Here is a 21,663-nt window from a genome sequence, read left to right on the forward strand (position 1 = left end):
GTGGAAACATTCCTTCATTAACATTGTTGCCCTGGTTATACCAAAGTATTGCACCCTGCTTTAAAGCTCTCCAGTGGACACAGAACACTCATGACATTGAAGACTCCCCTTGATCTTGTCCTTCTCCACTGCACTTTTCTTTAGACCATGCTGCCATTCTACCAGGCTCCCAGAGCATCTCCTCTCAACATCTCTATGAAGATGAAACTTACGTGCCATATGAAACTTACGTGCTTCCCTCACTGGGTTGGAGAGCTCAGGGAGTCAGGTATTTATTCTATCCTGTTCACTTCTTGGTGCCCAACACAGTCACTGAAACACAGTACATGGATGTTCTAAGGATAAGAGCAAACACAGGTTGAGTGCCTATGTGTATATGTGGGCTTTGAACTAGGTTAAGATGGTGCCCATCCTCCTCTCTTAAAAAACAGCTGTGCCCTAGTCATGCAGAGGGAATAGCCACAGGTGCCCACTTCCTACATCATGAAACCTTACTCCTGGACCACAGACGTCCAAACCAGGCAGGAGGAGCTGGCTCAGACCAGTCCACCCAGAGAGGAGAGCACCCTATGAAGGGCTCAACTGAAAAAACCCTACCCAAAAAGGGTGGGGGTGATTAGCTATGCCCACCACATTCTCTCCTGAGAACTTCAGCTGGGTTGCAGTCCTCCTACCACAAAGGATGTCAGTGTCCATCAGGCCAGTCAATTGGTGGCTATTTCTGTGAGCTCCTGCAGGGGGCAGTGCCTGGGTGAGCATCCAATCTTCACTGCTGCTGAGGCCTTCATGATATGCCCCAATTACCTGCCTATATCTGTGTTCTTCCAAAGCCTGCGTAGTAGGGATGCTCTACGTTGCCACCTGGGTTAATTTTTTATAAGAACCTGGAGCCTCTGAGAGGTGAAGTGACCCCCGCTCCAAAGTGGTGGAGCCGGGCTATGAATTCAGGTTCACTGACTCCCAAGTTCATGGTGGTACAGCTCTTACCTGGCATTCTAATGTCTAATGCCTTCATTGATGAGGCAATGAATAAACCGGAGTCAACTCCAGTCTCTTCCCAGGCTATGCAATGCAGACTCTTATTCAACACGCTTTTATAAGTCATGTGTTTCCGTTTGCAAAAGCCTGCACCTCATTAATCTTCACGATGACTGTACCAGATGGTATCCCAAGCTCTGGGTATGTAACCAGCTGAGTTTCAGTTTGGTAACAGTGATAACAGGAGGGAACTAGGAAAGACAACACTAGATCATAATTATGATGATTGAATATTGGAATATTCAGTTATTTTTTTTGTCTGCCCTGAACCTCCTTTCCCACTCTTTTCTAGAACTTGCTTCTCTGCCCATTCCAGCCGTATAGTATGGATGAAAACTGGCCATGACAGATTCCCCATCCCTGGCTAGAGTGAATTGGGTCAGGGATGGGTATGTGATCTTTCCTTCTCTCCTGAAGCCTGAGAAAATCATATTGCCCCCATCCTGTCCACCTCTGATTGGTTTACACATGGGCATTTCCAAAGCCAGGCCAATCAGAGAGCCCTTTTTGGGGTTTTTCAGTCTGGGATAAACTAAGACGGGCATTGAAATTCATGGAAAAGTTTTACTTTCTCTCAACCACAAATGAGGTGAACACTATATTTTTTTATTGTGGTAAAATACACATAATATAAAATTTACCTGGGATCCCTGGGTGGCGCAGCGGTTTGGCGCCTGCCTTTGGCCCAGGGCGCGATCCTGGAGACCCGGGATCAAGTCCCACATCAGGCTCCCGGTGCATGGAGCCTGCTTCTCCCTCTGCCTGTGTCTCTGCCTCTCTCTCTCTCTCTGTGACTATCATAAATAAAAAAAAAAAATATATATATATATATATATATAAAATTTACCATCCTAACCATTTTAAGTGTACAGTTCAGTAGTGTTAAGTAACACAAATTGCTGTGTAACTAATCTCCAGAACTCTTTCCAGTTCGCAAAATGGAAACTCTTGTATCCATTAAACAGTAACTTCCTACTTCTCCTTTCCCTCAACTGACAACTACTCTTGTCCTTTCTATGTACTTGACTACTCTAGGTAGCTTAGATGAGTAGAATCATACAAACACTAGTTTTGTTGTTGTTGTTTACAGTAAAATAATGATTTAAAGAAAAGGAACTTTACTGAGCTGAAATCGCTTACAGTTTATAAACACTCTAAATATATTATAGTCTGATTATTTAACCACTGTAGGATTATCAGCCCATATTTTACTTTTTGGAATTTCCCAAGTGAGCCACAGTAGATAGCTTCTTCATTAATCTTCATAATAACTGCACCAGATGGTAGCCCAAGCCTTGTGGGTAACCAGTTCAGTTTCAATTCAGTGACAGGTTTTGTTTTAGTGGCTGAAACTGTACACCCATGGTCCTCCACTGGGGGGCAATTTCCCCCTCACGGGACATTGGCAATGTCTGGACACATTTTTGGTTCTCATAGTTGGGGATGGGTGTTCCTGGTATCTGGTGGGTAGAGAATGCTGGTAAACATCCTACAATGGACAGGACAGCTATCGACAACAAGGAGTTATCTGGCCCCAAATCTCCATAGTATTGAACTTAAGAAATCCTGATCTACACAGTGGTGGCATTTCTCTGCTCTACACTGACCATAATTTTCCAACGAAGGACTTGTAGTGAACATAATGGAATTGAAAAGTGCCTCCTTTCCCTAAAGAGACACGGAAGGTTCTGACAGCTTTAGTCTACTATCAGCAAAAATGTTTCTGAACAGTAACTTATGTTTAAAAAGGCTTCCCAAAAAAAAAAAAAAAAAAGGCTTCCCCTGCTTAATTGTTCCAATATCTGACCTTACATGAAGCTTTTACCACCTCTTCCTATATCTTACTTTACATTATTGGCATTTTGTAGTGCAAACCATAAATCAAACCAGTATTCTAGCTTTTTGGAGAGGTGATGGTCAGGACCCCCTCTCCTTTTAGCTATTGAGTAAGAGCACTTTCAAATTCTTCACTCTCAGGTGGTCTGGAAAATGGATATAATCCACAAATTTATTTGTTTGCAGCAAATATCTCCATATTAACACCCCCATGTAGCAATGAATCTGAAATATACAGGAACCAGGTCATTGTCTCCAGTTGGCAGCCACCATCCTAGGTCAGAAATCCTCAAAATTCCAAGAAATGGTATTTCACTGATTTCCTGAGAGCAAAGGAGGAAGTGAAACTAGACACTTCAGACATTATTTAAGAGAGTTCTAATTCAGAGGTAAACAAGGATTTGTGGGATAGTCAGTGACCAAAGAATCCCTGCATTTGAGATACTCTGTGATGTAGTGAGCTTCCCTGCATGAAGCTGTTGGGTACCTTGTGCCAAGTTATTAAGCAAATGTCTTGTCAGGATTCTTGTTATAGCAAGTTTCAGAAGACCCAACCCCACCTGGGAATGTGCTGAAATAAGTGAGGGTCCTGGGGGATCTGGGTTTGGGACTTAAAGTGATGTGCTCAGGCCTCCACCTCTTAGTGTATTGGCTGTGTTCTCTCTGGGTGTTAGCTTCATTCCCAGCTTTCATGTTGAGTCAAGGTGGCTGCAGTTGTACCCTCTCATTCTTCCAGGTTCAAGTCCAGCAGGAAAAGAGAAGAAAGGATTTTCATCACTCCCCTAAAACCCCATTCAAAGCTACAAGCCGTCCCCGCCCCCCCGCGCACTGGGCACGTGCCATCCTGTGGACAGACCAGCTCCTGCTCTGGTGGGGAAGGTGGGGTCAAGTGTACCTGAGCAGAGGACTGAGAGTGGGGAGAGGTGGCCCTAGGGCAAACTTGCTGACTGTTATCAGCAAAGGAGAAGTTGATGTTAGGTCATCATCAAGAGAGCAAATGACCTCTACTAGCATAAAAACATAGCCAATCATGAAACAGAACAAAAGGAACCCTTATGCCACCTAACTTTTTAGTGTTTTAAAAACTTCGGAGTGTGTTTATGGTGGTTTTCCTAGTTGTCCTTAGCAATATTCCCATGACTCAGTTACAGCAAGCACAGCTACTCCCTCTTCCTGAGGCAGGAAACTCAAGCCTCACCTGGCTTGTGTGATGTCCTTGGTCACCCGGGGAGCAATGACCTGACTAGAAAGCAGGTCTGGGGAACCCTAGCATTGCCTTCTATTAATTCTGAGGTGCTCTGTGTATAGATAATTATGTGGGATTTTTTTATAACTAAAAAAATGTCTAGTAGCAGTGGCTAAGTTTCTATTTCAGGTAGGTGAAAGAATCTACAACCCAGAAGCCTCAAGTGCTTTTGGGAATCATTTCATTTCCAGAGTCTGGGCTAGAAGACCTCAGAGAGCATGATACAGATGTAAGCAATATGTCTTAGGCTTTCAGATTGTCTGTGAAGTCATAAACATCTCAGTAAATCAAAGAAACACTTAAGTCTTTCCAGAAATACTCAGTCCCCCCTTGGTTTTCATTTGAGCTGTTTGTCAAGGGCGCCCTCTGCGGAGAGGTGGTCCTGGACACAGAGAGCATCAGGGATAGGGCAAGAACAGCCATGAAGTGGTCATGCTGGCAGTAGGTCTTTGCCTTGTATTGTTTCAGGGGTTAAAATCCAAAGAGACGCGGGTGGATTGTGCCTTTGTTTGGTGGTGTTCTGAAAATTTCTTCTCTGCTCCTAATTTTAGAGCTAGCAGCTGTCACTGCTTTGTTCTAACAAGTCAGTAATTTTCCATTCCTCTTGCTTACTGTATCCCCTTTATATATCTCATCATTCATCTTGCCAAAACTTCCAACTTGGTCTTATCCACTTTTTTAGCCGCAAGGAAGGAAATGGATGTCATAAATTCTGTCACTCAATATTTCTGTAACTTAGTCATCGCTTAAAAAAAGAAGTTTCTCTCCTTCAGACCTATACTTCACCTGCATGCTCAATGTATGTAATAAAAACATTCTTACATTTTTGACAGATGGAGTTATATCACCCCATGTTTTATAGGATATGACATTTAATGCTTCTTCATCTTCATAGTAGGGAGCTTGCTTTTGTTGGTTTCTTACTTGTCCATAGGATTCCATGCATGCTACTAGAATTCCTTGGCAGTGTTTTAAAGGTGGTACCATGACTTTATTTTTCTATTTTAATTTTTCATTGTCTGAGATTTGCTTCAAAATAAATCCAGATGGTGGGAGGTGCCTGCTTGACTCAGTGAGAACAGCATGGGACTCTTGGTCTTGGGATCCTGAGTTCAAGTCCCACATTGGGTATAGAGATTACCTAAACAAACAAACAAACAAACAAACAAACAAACAAACTCTAAAAAAAAAAAAATCCAGGTGGTGGAGAAGGGGATCTGGGCCAATAAAACAAGACTGATGATGGTAACTGTTGAAATAGCTGGTGAGAACACGGTGGTTCATGATATTACTCTCTACACTTTTATTTCTGTTCAACATTTTCATAATTAAAGAGTTCTAAAAATTTTTGCAAAAAGATGATTTCTAGTTATTTCTAATAATCTGCCTTTTAATAAAGAGGATGCTAATAGTACAAATATTGCCACCTATAGGTGGAAAATATATTACACTTGTTTTTCTTTGATTTGGGTAGGTGGTAACATCAGAGACAGGAAAAATGTATCATAATCTTCATCTCCAACTTAGTAATAACTCTAAAATGTTACTGCCATTATTATTATTTTCCCAAAACTCCCCATTAATATGAGTTGCTAGGTAAAACTCACATAAATTTTATTTTATGACATTCTCTCTTTTATATATCAGTAAGCCCAGTATTTGAAAAAGGTCAACTTACATTTTAATATAAAGACTCATGATTGTTAAAACTTTTAAAATTCCAAACCAGAATATAATTAAGAATGTATTTTTGACACTTCCAATATTTTTTGGTGACTTGAGAATGAGTCTATATTTTAAGTTCTCATAATCATGTAAGGTTGATATTTTCATGTGAGCCCACAAATAAAGACAAGTGCTTGTTTTCAAATTTGAGGGAAATGTAGGAGAAACTTTTAAGAATCCTTTAGAGTAAGGGTGCCTGGGTGGCTCAGTAGGTTGGGTCATGATCTCAGTCAGGTTCATAGGATCAAGCCCCACATGGGGGGGGGGGCTCTGCCATCAGCAGTGGAGTTGACTTGAGATTCTTTCTCTTTCTCTCCCTCACTCTCTGCCCCTCCCCACTCCTATAGAGTAGATAACTTTATGGATACTATAAATGAGTGACAAAAATAAATTCTTTGGGGGTTAAGCAGAATGTTGTGGAAATTGTACTTGAAGCTTTGGGTGTTTTTTTTTTTTTGGTATCAACCAGAGTAATCAGAAAGTTGCCATCAGAGCATATTTCAAGCCTCTCTTCCTCTCCTATGATGAAAGTACATGTTCACTCAATCCTCCTTTGTTTTCTGAGGTATAATTTTTATTCTACATAGTTGTCATATATATGCTTTTCAGATAAAATTTATAATAATACTTGGCCAGTTAAAATTCCAAGAGTTGGGGCACCTGGGTGGCTCAATGGTTGAGTATCTGCCTTTGGCTCAGATCATAATCTTGGGTCCTGGGATCAAGTCCCACATCAGGCTCCTCTCAGGGATCCTGCTTCTCCTTCTGTCTATGTCTCTGTCAATCTCTCTATGTCTCTCATGAATAAATAAAGTCTTAAAAAATTCCAAGAGTAACAATCTTTTCTGAGATGCCTGACATTTTTTCCTCATTAATTATGTCTATATATAAAAAATAATTATGTCTATAAGACCATGTCTGTACCCTCTGCTTCTTCCAGGTATTCTAAGGACAGAGATTCACCCAGTAGTGAAGACATGTTACATTGATCCTGTAAGCCAAGCCTACTGATGAAGAGAGTCAGGATACTTTAGCAGTGGCTGGCTCAGGCTCTCTTATTACTCATCAGGGCACAACACAAAAATAAGATTCAAACATTCTCAGTAATGGCAACACAATCCCTAATCAAAATGATACTAATTCAATTCACTTGTAATTTTGTTTATTTTTTTTAAGTAGGCTCCATGTCCAGTGACTCTGAGATCAAGACCTGAGCCTACCTCAAGAGTTGGACACTCAACCGACTAAGCCACTCAAGTGCCCCCACCTGCAATTAAAAAAAATGAAATAATGAAATTCCCCGCTTGAACTGATGTCGAATTTCTAATATTTTAGGGTTAGAAACCATTTGGGGGGACTTCATAGCACTATCAAATTGTTAGCTTATTCTTGGATAAGACATTAAAAGCATAGGTAGTGAAAGAAAAGTAGACAAATTGAAACTATATCAAAATTGAAAACTTTTGTGCATCAGAGGACACCATCAAGAGTGGAAAGGCAATTCATGAAATGTGATACAATATTTGTAAGTCATACATATCCAGATTATTTAAACAACCTCTACAATTCAACAAAAAACCCCAAATAACTTGATTTTAAAATGTGCAAAGAATGAATAGATATTTCTCTAAAGAAAATATAAAAATGGCCAGTTAGTACACAAAAAGGTGCTCAACATCACTAATCATTAAGGAAATGCAAAATAAAACCACAATGAGATACCACTTCACAGTCATTAGGATGACCACCATAAACAAAAACATAAACAACAGAAAATAACAAATGTTGGCAAGGATATGGAGAAATTGGAACTCTAGTGTACTGCTGGCAGGAGTGTAGAATGGCATAGCGACTATGGAAAACAGTATGGAAGTTCCTCAAGAAATTAAAAATGGAATTATCAAATAATCCAGAAATTATATTTCTGAGTATATACCCAAATAAATTAAAAACAGGGACTAGAACTGATATTTGTATACCTATGTTCATACCAGCATTAATCACAATAGCCAAGAGGCAAAATCAACCCAACCCAAGTGTCCATTGATGGATGAATGGATAAACAAAATGTGGCACTTTTATATAATGGAATATTATTCAGCCTTAAAAGGAAAGGAAATTCTGACATATGCTACAGTGTGGATAATACTTGAAGACATTACACTAAGTGAAACAAGCCAGTCACAAAAATTCAAATACTGTATAATTCCACTAACATAAAGCACTAGAGTAGTCAAATTTATAGAGTTGGTTGGAAGATAGAATGGTGCTTACCTGGAGCTGGGGGGAAGGGAGAAGAGGGAGTTACTGTTTAATGCATACAGAGTTTGAGGTTTGCAAGATGAGAAAAGTCCAAAATGAATGTACAATATGAATGTACTCTCTACCACCAAACTGTACACTTCAATGTGGTTAAGATGGTAAATTTTGTGTTATGGAAATTTCACAAGTAAAACTAAATCATATGAATTTAAAAAATTATTCTGAGGGCAGCCCCGGTGGCGCAGCGGTTTAGCGCCCCCTGCAGCCCGGGGTTTGATCCTGAGGACCCTGGATAGAGTCCCTCGTCCAGCTCCCTGCATGGAGCCTGCTTCTCCCTCTGCCTGTGCCTCTGCCTCCCTCTCTCTCTCTGTGTCTCTATGAATAAATAAATAAAATCTTTTTTAAAAATTCTAAAAAATATATTCTGAATAAAAATTGAAAATTAAAAACTTGTTATGTTGTTGAAAAAACAATTTTTGAATTCAAAAAAGGAATAATTGAAAAAAGGAATAGTTTCTGAGAGAGAACTTTAAAAAAATGCTATCTAAAAGCATCATGTTGGGATGCCTGGGTGGCTCAGTGGTTGAACATCTGCCTTCTGTTCAGGTCGTGATCCCAGGTCCTGGGATCGAGTCCCTCATCGGGCTTCCCACAGGGAGCATGCTTCTTCTCTGCCTATGTCTCTCTGCCTCTCTCTGTGTCTCTCATGAATAAATAAAATCTTTTTAAAAAGCATCATGTAAATTCTTACCAATTCAGAAACCGTTCTTTTCGATAGTCTTTGGAATTTGTCTCTGGGTCTAGCTCACTACCACATACTGACTTGCACACTGGAGCATAGGAAACATTAGCCTGGCCTTTGAGGACAACCTTGGTGGAAAAAATATGTTATATATGAAGCAAGTAACAGGAAATGGCTATTCATGACGAGACTTCCAATGCCTGTCACAGAGAAAAAGTTTGAGAGAAAAGGAGAACTTGCAGGAGGCCTGGTCATGGGGAGAAAAACACCTATAAATGAGAGGTGTGAACAATCCTGCCATTGCTTTGAGTTTTTAAATCTAGTCTTTAGGGATGCTGGGTGGCTCAGTGGTTGAGTGTCTGCCTTTGGCTGAGGCCATGATCCCGGAGTCCTGGGATTGAGTCCCACATCAGGTTCTCTGCATGGAGCCTGCTTCTCCCTCTGCCTGTATCTCTGCCTCTCTCTGTGTGTCTCTCATGAATAAAATCTTAAATAAAATCTTTAAAAATATAAATAAATAAATAAATAAATCCAGTCTTTAATTCAGAGCCATCTCAGTTCAATCAAACAATGAATACTTCTTGGACATGAACTGTGAGTAGAGAGGGAATTACAGAATCTATAGGAATGGACATAAAACTTTCTCCACCCTCAAAGAACTTATACTCTCATAAAGGAGCCAGGGTATATATACAAATAATTATTTTTTAAAAAGTTATTTTATGAAGATGTGGTTTATGTATACATGGAATATTACTCAGCCATTAGAAACGACAAATACCCAACATTTGCTTCGACGTGGATGGAACTGGAGGGTATTATGCTGAGTGAAGTAAGTCAATCGGAGGACAAACATTGTATGACTCATTCATTTGGGGAATATAAAGGATAGTGAAAGGGAATAAAGGGGAAAGGAGAAAAGATAAGTGGGAAATATCAGAAAGGGAGACAGAACATGGAAGACTCCTAACTCTGGGAAACGAACTAGGGGTGGTGGAAGGGGAGGAGGGCAGGGGGTGGGGGTGACTGGGTGGCGGGCACTGACGCAGGCACTTGATGGGATGAGCACTAGGTGTTATTCTGTATGTTGGCAAATTGAACACCAATAAAAAATAAATTTATTATTACAAAAAAAAGTTATTTTATTCATCAGATTATGGCCATTAAAAAACCCCCACAAAATGTTCTGCAGCCTCACCATTCCTTGGATTTTTACATCATGGGAGCTAAGTTCTGTCAGTGGCCCAAAGAGAACTCTCTCGGGGACTTGGTCATGAGATGTCCCTAAGTAATTTTTGATGAGTTAAGTCCCCTTGACCTAGTCTTAGGCACTTGGGACTCAGTGGAAAACACTCCTAACTAGACATCAGATCTGCTGCCTCCAGCCAAGCTGTACGTAACCCAAGGAGACTCAGGCAAGTCACTAGCCTCCACTTCTACAAACAAGGGAGTGGGACAATCTGAGTTCTGTCCTTTCCAACTCCACAATTACCCATGGTGGTTCTTTACTTTTACCATTTGCCAGAACAAAAAGACAGCCACTGTGGTTTTCTCTGAGGTCAATCAAAGTTAGGGGGAAGGCAAAGGCAGGAGAGAAGTCTCCCCCAAGCAGTGGGGAAAAGTCCACCCTGCCAGCTAGGTGAGGACAGAATCCTCTCCCAGGAGAAAGGTCTGAGACAGGAAAATGCTCCAATCAGGTGTTTCTTCTTGCCCAATACTTATTCCTGACTTCGAGGATGTCATACAATTGCATTTCCAGATGAGCTTCCAGAAAAACTCATCTGTGTTCTGAGTAGTGATGCCTATTTCCATCTTTCCAAACAAAAGATTTTGGAACACCTCTAACGTGCAAATCCAAAAGGGTTGTGTGTTGATCATCTTTTCAAAAATAATTTGGATCACAGTTTTCTACTTGGAAGCTTGGATTTTTTTAGCTTTCGTTTACAATTCAAGCTTAGAAACACTAAGCTCTGTGACTCTATTCAAACTGACCACAACCAGGTTTAAACACCATTTCTGTAAAGAGCTTTGTCTTTCCCAATCTTGAAGTATAATCCCCACTGCCTCTGTGTGCCCCTGGGTCTTTGCGACAGTACTTTCTAAAAAAAATTTATTATTTATTCATGAGAGACACAGAGAAAGACGCAGAGACATGGAGAGGGAGAAGCAGGCTCCATGCAGGGAGCCTGGTGTGGGACTTGATCCCAAGACCCGGGATCACGACCTGAGCCAAAGGCAGACGCTCAACTGCCTTTGAGCCACCCAAGTGCCCTGATGTTACTGGTTTTTGAAGGTGTTTTGTTTTGGCAGCAAGAGAGAATTTCTATCAAAAAGAACCCTAGCCTCAATCTCCAATACAAAAACAGGGCCCTTCTCAGTCTCCTGGATTCACAGCCTGTCCATGAGATTCTGCGGGGGAAGGCAAAAAGCAGCTGAGACCCCAAGTTTCACTAAAGTAGTGATAATGTTCTAAACCCAGGGAGGGTGACAGCCACAGACAGACATTCTCCTGCAAGGCCAATCCACCTGTTCAGCCTCTACTTTGAGAATTCATTTAAAAGAAAGTCCAGATGCTAAGCTGCCTTGGAAAATGAGGCAAATTCAGGCTACTTGACATCAATGAAAACACCCTAACCTGCCAAGCTTGTAATTAAAATTTTAATGAGTTTATTTTTTTTAAGATTTTATTTATTTTTTCATAGAGACAGAGAGAGAGAGAGAGAGAGAGAGAGAGAGGCAGAGACACAGGCAGAGGGAGAAGCAGGCTCCATGCAAGGAGCCTGATGGGGGACTGGATCCTGGATCCCGGGATCATGCCCTGAGCCTTGGCTGCAGGCAGGCTAAACCACTGAACCACCCGGGCTGCCCAATTTTAATGTAATAATAAAATTTCAGTAAGTCGACAAAAGCAAGCAATTGTTTCCTTTTTTAAAAAGCAGTTCCTTCTTAAAAAAACAAAACAGGGATCCCTGGGTGGCGCAGCGGTTTAGCGCCTGCCTTTGGCCCAGGGCGCGATCCTGGAGACCCGGGATCGAATCCCACGTCGGGCTCCCGGTGCATGGAGCCTGCTTCTCCCTCTGCCTGTGTCTCTGCCTCTCTCTCTCTGTGTGTGACTATCATAAATAAATAAAAATTAAAAAAACAAAACGAACAAAAAAAAAACAATGATCACAGACCAGAGAAGGTGCATTTCCTTTGGACACTTTCTTTCACTGTTGTGAATACCAGCTTCTCTGCCAAGGAGTCCTCCGCATAGAGACCTTTTCAGTTAATTGGCTGGAGTGTCGCATCTGGCTGCCCTTCCGAGAAACCTGGAAGGTGGAATGTCTCAGGCAAGATCGCCGCCTGCTGGCTGAAGTGACCACCACACACAAGTGCCAGGGTGGCATTTGGTTGGCCAGGTGGCTTGTGGCTGGAGAGCTTTCTTGGACAATGGATGAGAGATAATATGTATGTGGTAACTTCCAGAAAGAATGAGAGCCCAGAACCTACCCACTTGCGGAAGGAGTGTTCTTATTCTGTTGCCACTCTGGGAACCCTCTTTACCTAACAACTGGCGTTGTCTAAAATGAATAATGTCTTAGAAAGTCACCTTGTAGAACAGAAGCTCTAAAAAGATGTAACCTAATGGATTTATAAGTTGTTAAATTTGAAAGAGCAATCTAAGATCAAGTGGAACATCACCAGATCTTACCCAGCAGAGCTCACATCCTCTACTGGGCCAGGCGTTGGAAACTAGGGATATTCACCAGGTCCGTGCCTCCCACAGACTGCACAGTCTAGCACTTAGCTTACATCATGTTCTATTTTTTAAACACGCCCAGAGGATATCCTTTTTAAATCCTTCTTACCACTCTGAGTGGGTGCAGCATCTGTGCAGAGCAGTAGGTCATTCCTTTCCCAAAATACAATTTTCAAGAGAATATTTGTAATTTAGAGCATATACTGTGAAGTCAGATCTGGGCTTGCATCCCAGCTCCATTACTTAATAGCTGTGTGACCTCGGGCAAGTTGCTTATACTCTCTGAGCTTCAATCTCCTCATCTTTATTATTATTTTTTAATCTCATCTTTAAAATGTAGATAATAAGTTCTACTTCCTGGGATGCCTGGGTGGCTCAGGGGTTGAGTGTCTGCCTTCAGCCCCAGGGCATGATCCTGGAGCCCCAGTATCAAGTCCCACATCGGGCTCCCTGTGTAGAACCTGCTTCTCCCTCTGCCTATGTCTCTGCCTCTCTCTCTCTCTCTCTCTCTCTCTCTGTGTGTGTGTGTGTGTGTGTGTCTCTCATGAATAAATAAAATCTTTTTTAAAAAACTGTCAAAAAAATGAATTCTACCTCACGTGGCAGTTGTGAGGATTAAATAAGATATGTGTTAATGCATTGAGCAAAGTGGCCTATTGTAAAAGTAGATGTTATAAGCATTTCCACATGTAGATTAAATATATTAAGGTGGTTTTGCTCTTTGACTTATAGAGTGGGACTTGGTTGACATGCAAGCATTTTCAAATTTTTGTCTTGTAATGCTCAAGCTCTTTAGAGCTGCTTTGACCCTTGCATTGAGGCAAACAAGTCTGTTTCTCTGGTTTTCCAGTTCTCAGGGGAGGAAAGGGGCTGCCTTACCTGCAGGAGATCACACCAGGTATGTTTGTAAATACTCACAGAGGCCCCATGATGTCCTTGGATTTGATGCTGGTGCCAGAACCCATATAATTTTGGTTTATTTAAATAACTGGTACTCATGGACTTCAAATTTTCTGAAGCCAGAGAAGTGCTTTTTCAAAGTGGTCACTTTTCTGTCTCTGAAGATTGTGATCACTTTTGGAGCAGCTTCCTTTGCTTGGAGATAATCTCCAGGATGGGACTTTTAGTGACACTAATGTAAAAGATTCTTGGTGACAACTGTGTGGTCATCTGTAACCAAAATGTCGATGCTTTGGACCAGGATATCCCATGAATGAGACATGTGACTGGTGGGGGCATCGCTAGGCCAAATACGTCTTTAAAGAGTCAGAGGGCTCTAGGCCATAAAGATCAATCCAGATTGCACCATCTCTAAATGTGATGATTTGTTCTTGGGGAATAAGCATGCCCAAGAGGCTCCCCAAGGAGATCAGGAGCAGAGGTCTGGGCAGGAAGGATGAGCAGCATCCCCTCCTTACCTGGAGTGGGTCCCAGAAAAACAAGCTCCAGGGCACTGGGCTGGGGAAGTGAGGGACCTCCCTTGGAGGGGAAGTGTTGTTCCTGCACTGGATAAGACGTACGCTGTCAGAAGCACTCCTGAGGCTAATAGGTACGCTGGCCTGTCAACAAGGAGGAAGGAGATGCCACACAGAGAGGAGGCCAGAAAGAGAGATTCCTTGAGCCACTAAATTAGACTGTCCAGAGGAAGGCCTGGGAATCTATTAAACCAGAACCAGACGCACATGGGTGGCTCAGTCGGCTAAGCATCTCACTCATGTTTTCTTTCTTTCTTTCTTTCTTATTTATTTATTTATTTATTTATTTATGATAGTCACAGAGAGAGAGAGAGAGAGAGAGGCAGAGACACAGGCAGAGGGAGAAGCAGGCTCCATGCACCGGGAGCCCGATGTGGGATTCGATCCCGGGTCTCCAGGATCGTGCCCTAGGCCAAAGGCAGGCACCAAACCGCTGCGCCACTCAGGGATCCCTCACTCATGTTTTCAGTTCAAGTCATGGTATCAGGGACACGAGATCCAGCCCCCCCTAGGGCTCCTTGCTCAGTGCAGGATCTGCTTGAGGTTCTTTCCCCCTCTCCCTCACTCCCCCTTTTCTCCTTCCCCCACCTTGTACTCACCCACATGCGTGCTCTCTCCCTCTTAAATAAATACATAAGTACGTACATAAATAAAATCTTTAAACCAGAACCACATTTGGGGACCACTGTTCCAAATCTATGGTTTACAACCTTAGATTACAACCTTGCCAACGTATTAGAATCTTTGGGGAGCTTTTAAAAACTACAGATGTCCAGTATATACCCATAAAGGATTGAAAAATAGATGTCAAATTTTTGTGTTACATGAATAGCAGCACTATTCACAATAGTCACACGGAGGAAACAAACCACATGTCCATTGATGGGTGAGTGGATAAACAAATTATGGAATATCCATATGAAGAATATAAGCTAGCCTAAAAAGGGATGACGTGCTGACACCTGCCACAACAAAGAGGGTTCTTGAAAACATGCTGAAAGATGGTAGATCGAAAAGGTCCCATTTTGCACGATTCCCGTTATGTGAAATATCTAGAAAAGTTAAATCTGTAAAGATGGAAAGCAGATTTATGGTTGCCAGGGGCTGGGGTAAGGGTGGAACGGGGAGTAACTATTTAATGCATACAGGATTTTATTTTAGGGCAGTGAAAATGTTTTGGAACCAAATGGAGGTGGTGGTTTCATGACAAAGTGAATGCCCTAAATGGTGCTGAATTGTTCGCTTTAAAATTAATTTTGTGTCGGGATCCCTGGGTGGCGCAGCAGTTTGGCGCCTGCCTTTGGCCCAGGGTGTGATCCTGGAGACCCGGGATCGAATCCCACGTCGGGCTCCCGGTGCATGGAGCCTGCTTCTCCCTCTGCCTGTGTCTCTGCCTCTCTCTCTCTCTCCGTGACTATCATAAATAAATAAAAATTTAAAAAATAAAGTTAATTTTGTGTCATGTGAATTCCACCTCGATGAAAAATGATGACATTGAGAAAATATACAAGTGCCCTCCCCCACTGCAGACTAATTAAGCCAGAGCCTCTGGAGGTGGGATGCGAGGTGAACATGCTTAGAAGCTCCCCAGTGGCTCCAGGGCACCCAGGCTGAGAACACGCTCACGGGGGATTTGCTATTTCTCAGAAGTGTAGCGCTTGGCTCATACCTGGTCCCCCTCCATGTCTCCAGTCAGACGTCTCCTCCTTCAGAAAGTTGTCATCAGGAACATGAGAGACTCCTAACTCTGGGAAACGAACTAGGGGGGTGGAAGGGGAGGAGCGCGGGGGTGGGGTGACTGGGTGGCGGGCACTGAGGGGGGCACTTGATGGGATGAGCACGGGGTGTTATTCTATATGTTGGCAAACTGAACACCAATAAAAAATAAATTTATATATATAAAAAAAAAAGAATGTTGTCTTCAAGGGTGCCCCCTCCTCCTGCCTAGGTGGTCTAGGTGACACGCCCCTTCCCCTGAGTGCTCCACGACACCCAGGGCTTCTTCCAGAACATGTTTGGTTCTCGGTTGCCAGATTCTGAGCTTTCTGGGGGAGGCACCCGGCCTCCCTTCTGGCTCGGTTTCCCCGGGGCCCAGCCTAAGAACTGTTGAGTGAATGAGTGAGTGAACAAATGGATACTAAGTGGGTGAGGGAGTGAATGGAAACCTGGCTCCCCTGTGTCTTCTCCACCCGCCCAGCATGTCCAGAGCTTTCCAGGAGAACTGCTGCCGGGCTCCTTTGGGAGCGGGATTCTGTTCCTCCTACAGGTTATTCCTACAAAGTCGAAGAGGCTCTTACATTGGGACCACCTGAGGAGCCAAGTCCCGCCCCTGCCGCGTCCCCAGCATCTGACTCAGCTGGTCTGGGTGGGACCAGGGAGGGCATGGAGGTGTTTGAAAGCTGCCAGATGGTTCTAATGTGTAGCCAACCTCACAAACCACTGTGCTTTGTTGCAGTATTCTTCAACAATTTTTACCCCTAAAATCCCAAGCCAGGGGCACCTGGGTGGCTCAGCGATTGAGTGGCTGCCTTTGTCTCAGGTTGTGATCCCAAGGTCTTGGGATCGAGTCCCCAATTGGTCTCCCCGCAAGGAGCCTGCTTCTCCTTTTGCCTATGTCTCTGCCTCTCTCTGTGTCTCTCATGAATAAAATAAAATCTTTTTAAAAAAATAAACAAAATCCCAAACCATTCAGAAACTGTCATGTTCCCTTACATGGAAACAGAAGAACGTTTGGCACGACCATGGTGCGTGCATACCTTGAATTTGCTCTAGAATGTGATGCCATTTCTTTGAGCCTAATCACCTTCAGGATCAGACAGGCTCTGGGGGAGATGATGGCCCCCTGTGCGCTGGCTGAGTCAGGCCGTCCCAAGGGGAGAGGGAAGAGGCGGGGCAGCCCCTACAGAAGGAATACCTTCTCCTGTCCACGCAGCCTTCATGCTGCTCAAGCGAGAAATCTCCCGGGACTTGAGAAGCTGGAGGATTGGGCAGCCCTGATGGCCCGGAGGTTTGGTGCCACCTTCGGCCCGGGGCATGATCCTGGAGACCTGGAATCGAGTCCCACATCGGGCTCCCTGCATGGAGCCTGCTTCTCCCTCTGCCTATGTCTCTGCCTCTCTCTCTTTCTCTGTGTCTGTCATGAATAAATAAATAGAATCTTAAAAAACAAAACAAAAAAAAGAAGCTGGAGGATTATCTACCTTCCCCAACCTGCAAATAAAGAGGAGTGGGGGAAGCCAGCCTCATAACCTGACGTTGCAAGTGGTCCTTTCCCATTCACTCAGCACGGTCTGTGGAAATACAATGACAGCACGTTTCATATTTATAGTGAAAACAGTTTTTAACTCATGTTTGTTTTGTTAAAATTACTGTACCTTGCTGTTGAAGAAACAAAATGCTAAGCTCCTTCTTTTTGTTAAATATGCTTCAATATTTGTTATTTTGGGTGATAATTCGCTGGTAGTGATTTGTTGTTTCTCTTAATACAGTGTGACAAAAAAGAATTCACTTAAATATTCATGACTAATTCTTAAATTAGATACAATCTTGTCGGGCAGCCCAGGTGGCTCAGTGGTTTAGCGCCGCCTTCAGCCCAGGGCCTGATCCTGGAGTCCTGGGATTGAGTCCCATGTCAGGCTCCCTGCATGGAGCCTGCTTCTCCCTCTGCCTGTGTCTCTGCCTCTCTCTCTCTCTCTGTGTCTCTCATGAATACATAAATCTTTAAAAAATAAAATGGTTAAAATAGTCAAGTTTATATTATGTCTGCTTTACTACAATAGTAATTAAAAAAATCCAAAGTGGTATTTGTGAAGTCATTAGACAGGATCATATATTGTTTTTTTTTAAAGATTTAATTTATTTATTCATGAGAGACACAGAGCGAGACAGAGACACAGGTAGAGGGAGAAGCAGGCTCCCCCTGGGGGAGCCCAATGTGGCACTGACTCCAGGATCACACCTGAGCCACCCAGGTGTCCCCTTTTTAACCATTTTATTTTTTTTTAAGATTGTATTTATTTATTCATGAGAGAGAGAGGCAGAGGGACAAGTGGGCTCCAATGCAGGGAGCCTGATGTGGGACTCAATCCCGGGGTTCCAGGATCACGCCCTGGGCCAAAGGTGGCGCTAAACCACTGAGCCACCCGGGCTGCCCCATTTTAACCATTTTAAAGTATGATTCACGGGGTACCTGGGTGGCTCAGTCGGTGAAGCACCTGCCTTCTGCTCAGGTCATGATCTCAGGGTCCTGAGATTGAGCCCTTGTGGGGCTCCCTACTGGGCAGGGAGTCTGCTTCTCCCTCTCATTCTGTCTCTCCCCCTGCTCATGCTCTCTCTCAAGTAAATAAAATCTTAAAGTATGATTCAGTGGCATTCAATAGATGCAGTGTCGTGCAACCACCTAGTTCTACCTGGTTGGAAGCATTGTGTTCCAGAGCTTTCATATCAGCCATTTAGTGGTCACTCCTCATTCCCATTTTCCCCACATGTTAAATGGTTCTATTTATACGAACTATCCAGAATAGGCAAATCCAGAGACAGCAGAATAGCGACTGCCAGGCACTGGGGCAGGGGTATTGGGGAGAAATGGAGAGTGACTATCAAAGTGTATGTTTTGTTTTAATGGTAATGAAAATGTTCTAAAATTGATTGTGTTGGTAGGTGCACAAATCTATGACTATGCTAAAAGCCACTGAAGTTTAAACTTTAGGTGGGTGACTTGGATGGTATGTGAATTATATCTCAATATAATAAGAAAAAACAACAAAACACTAATGTCTAATTTACTGAGCTCTGAATAAGCCCTGGAGTTGTGATATTTATTTGTTTGTCTCTTTGAGTGTTTTGTTAGATCAGACCTTTGACTCTGGGGAGTTTAGTAAAATGGGCATCTCTTCCAGGGAACCCCCAAAGGAAAAACTACATTCTTCATCCCTGCTTCTTGGGCAAACTAGGTTGCCTGCTGTATTTCAGATTTCTTTTTTATACAGTAAGGAGCATGTTGTAAAACTACCCATTTTCCTGAGTACAGCTCTGTCTGTGGGGTTTGAATGCAGTGTTTGGTCAGCATTATTTCCCAGAGTCTATAAATTTGTTTTTTGTCTAAGGGTAGTTTGATAAAAAGTCCTGACGTTTTCAAATGGTTGATGTTTTGCTTTTACTGTTTATTTCTAGGTTTATGGTGTCGTGATCAGAGAATGTGATTTGTACTATTTATAATTCATTATGTATAACTAGTTTTCCTTTGGGTTCATTTTTATAAAATTTTTCCATTCATGCTTAAGAAGAAGTCTACTCTGTTCGAGGGGTGCAGTTTAAGATATTTAGTTACCGACTCTATTGTTCTTGTGGTTTATTAATAAATACATATATTATTACTAATACAGTGTTAATATATATAATTTTATGATATAAAATACTGTAATTATTTAAATAATAATACTAATTATATTATTATTTCTAATTTTCTTACTTTTTCTCCACTATCTAGTCTGACCAGGACTGACATAAGTGGGTGAAAGTCTACCTTCACTGTTGTATTTCTCTCTGTTTTGCTCTGTTATTCCTGTACTCTGACGTTATGTAAGACACAGGAAACTAAATTGGGACTCCTCATTCCAGCTTCCACTGAGGACCCAAAATAGGGTAAGACCAATGCAACACATGCCATGAGCCCCACCTCCTAAGTGAGGGGCAGGATTGCCTTCACAGGACATGCTAAGAGGCTGTAAAAATGCAATTAATTAATTAATCTTACAATGATGAAGAAACAAGGCAAAGCTTAAAAATAATTTATAGTTGGTTTATGTGATAGAATTTTATGCCACTGTTAGTATTAACATATTTGAAATATTTTTATAAATAATGACATGGAAAAAAATCATATTATTAATTCTAATTTTATTAAATAAATGCATATGCAGAAAAAAAGGAAATAAATACCCTGATCGAGATTTCAGGTCGTTTTTCTTCTTGACATTGATCTGGACTTTAGAAATTTCCTACAATAAATATGGATTGGTTTCTCTTTTTTTAAAAAGATTTTATTTATTTATTCATGAGAGACACACAGAGAGAGGCAGAGACATAGGCAGAGACAGAAGCAGGCTCCATATAGAGAACCTGACATGGGACTCGATCCCAGGGCCCCGGGATCATGCCCTGAGCTGAAGGCAGACGCTCACCTGCTGAGCCACCCAGGCATCCCAAGAAACCAGTTTTTTAAAAAATGATTAAAATGCTTAAGTAATCACCTTCCTGCGCTACTTTTACTCCTCAACTTAAGACCAATATGTGAATGAAGAGCCATGGATTTGGGAGTGATCTTCCTCTTCTGCAAGAACTCAGAAGAGGGCAGGGGCTGATGACCTGGCTTCATTAGCAGGCAGTCTTAACAGCAGATTCTACTGCTTGTTTTCCCAACAAATGACCAGAACATCTCAAGAGAAGTGTCAAGTTTGCCACTTGCTCATACACTTATTTGGGGCTAGTGCTGGGACTCATGCAGTAGTTCTAGTTTTATGTCTCATCACGGCTGAGAAATTCGGTTGTCATAGATACAGAGGACCAGGATGACGTCTGATGTCACTGTTGCCATTTGCTTCATGAGTTGGTTAAAACTGACCTTTAAAATTTAAGCTTAATTATGTTTGCTGCCAAAATAGACCCCTAGGGAATATGCCTTAATGGATTCATATTTTGACAATTATTTCCTTCTTTCCTTATCATTATAACTTATTTTCTGGGCCTGCCACTGAATCCACACTAGGCCTTTCTGAATTAGACGTTTTCCAAATCTATATAAGACAAAAAATCTTTATTTGCACTCTGCTTTCTCCCTGGAGAGGAGGGCCTGAATGGAGACCCACAAAGAAGGTGGTCTACTTCTTTCTTTGGTCCTTCTACCCTCCCCTTCGAAGGGGTCACTTGTCAGGAGCAAAAGAAGGGAAGGGGTGGAGGCTGTGATGATCCAAGGCACACCCCACCTCTTCTGTCTCTCACTCCATGCAGCAATATCTTGCTCTATAGATACTCTGGAAAATAAATTCTAAAATGAAGCTAGCTCTGGTTTGATTTTTTTAAAGTATCCAGCCATGGTTCTGCACTGCATGCCCATACACACAATTGCCAAGCCTACAACCCAGAGCTTCAGCTGGTCCACACGTGGATGAACGTACATTTTCATTTTTTGAACAAATGTCCTAGAAATTCAGCATCCAGCAATGAACAAAAAGATTATCAACTCCACAACCACCCACCCAACCAGTGTTAAAGGCTGTGAGGGAAGGACACATGATACCATGAGAGTCTATTTCTCCTCTGTAGGGTGGAGTAGGGGAGAGGAAGTTTCATGCAAAGTCTTCCTGAGGAAGTGTCATTTAAATTAAGACCTGAACAATGCCCATCTAGGTCTTCTGTATAGGAGATGATTCAGGACAGTATTCAGGTTAGAGAAAATGCCAGAGAAGGGGAGGTGATGGGTAAGCCTTCTCCAAACATCCCTTTTTCACCAAACCTGGACATGATAATTGACATAGTCAAAGGGAACAAGTGCAAAGGTCCTGAGGTCAGTCTTCTAGTAGAGCATTCTGATAAAAGA

General features: G+C 42.3%; 1 protein-coding gene across 4 annotated transcripts in view; it reads right to left on the reverse strand.

The window, feature by feature from the left end:
- The window catches only part of CFAP263 (cilia and flagella associated protein 263), a 110,692-nt gene that overhangs the window by 23,405 nt on the left and 65,624 nt on the right, over positions 1-21,663 (reverse strand). For 3 of the 4 annotated variants that reach the window (XR_013380117.1, XR_013380116.1, XR_013380115.1), the window contains exon 10: positions 231-312. The exons of the other annotated variant lie outside the window; for it this stretch is intronic. The gene's annotated coding sequence lies outside the window, so the exon portion shown is untranslated. The remainder of the gene's footprint in view (positions 1-230; positions 313-21,663) is intronic. 4 annotated transcript variants of the gene reach the window in all.

Source organism: Canis aureus, chromosome 5 (assembly GCF_053574225.1).
Source record: "Canis aureus isolate CA01 chromosome 5, VMU_Caureus_v.1.0, whole genome shotgun sequence".
NCBI lineage: Eukaryota > Metazoa > Chordata > Mammalia > Carnivora > Canidae > Canis > Canis aureus.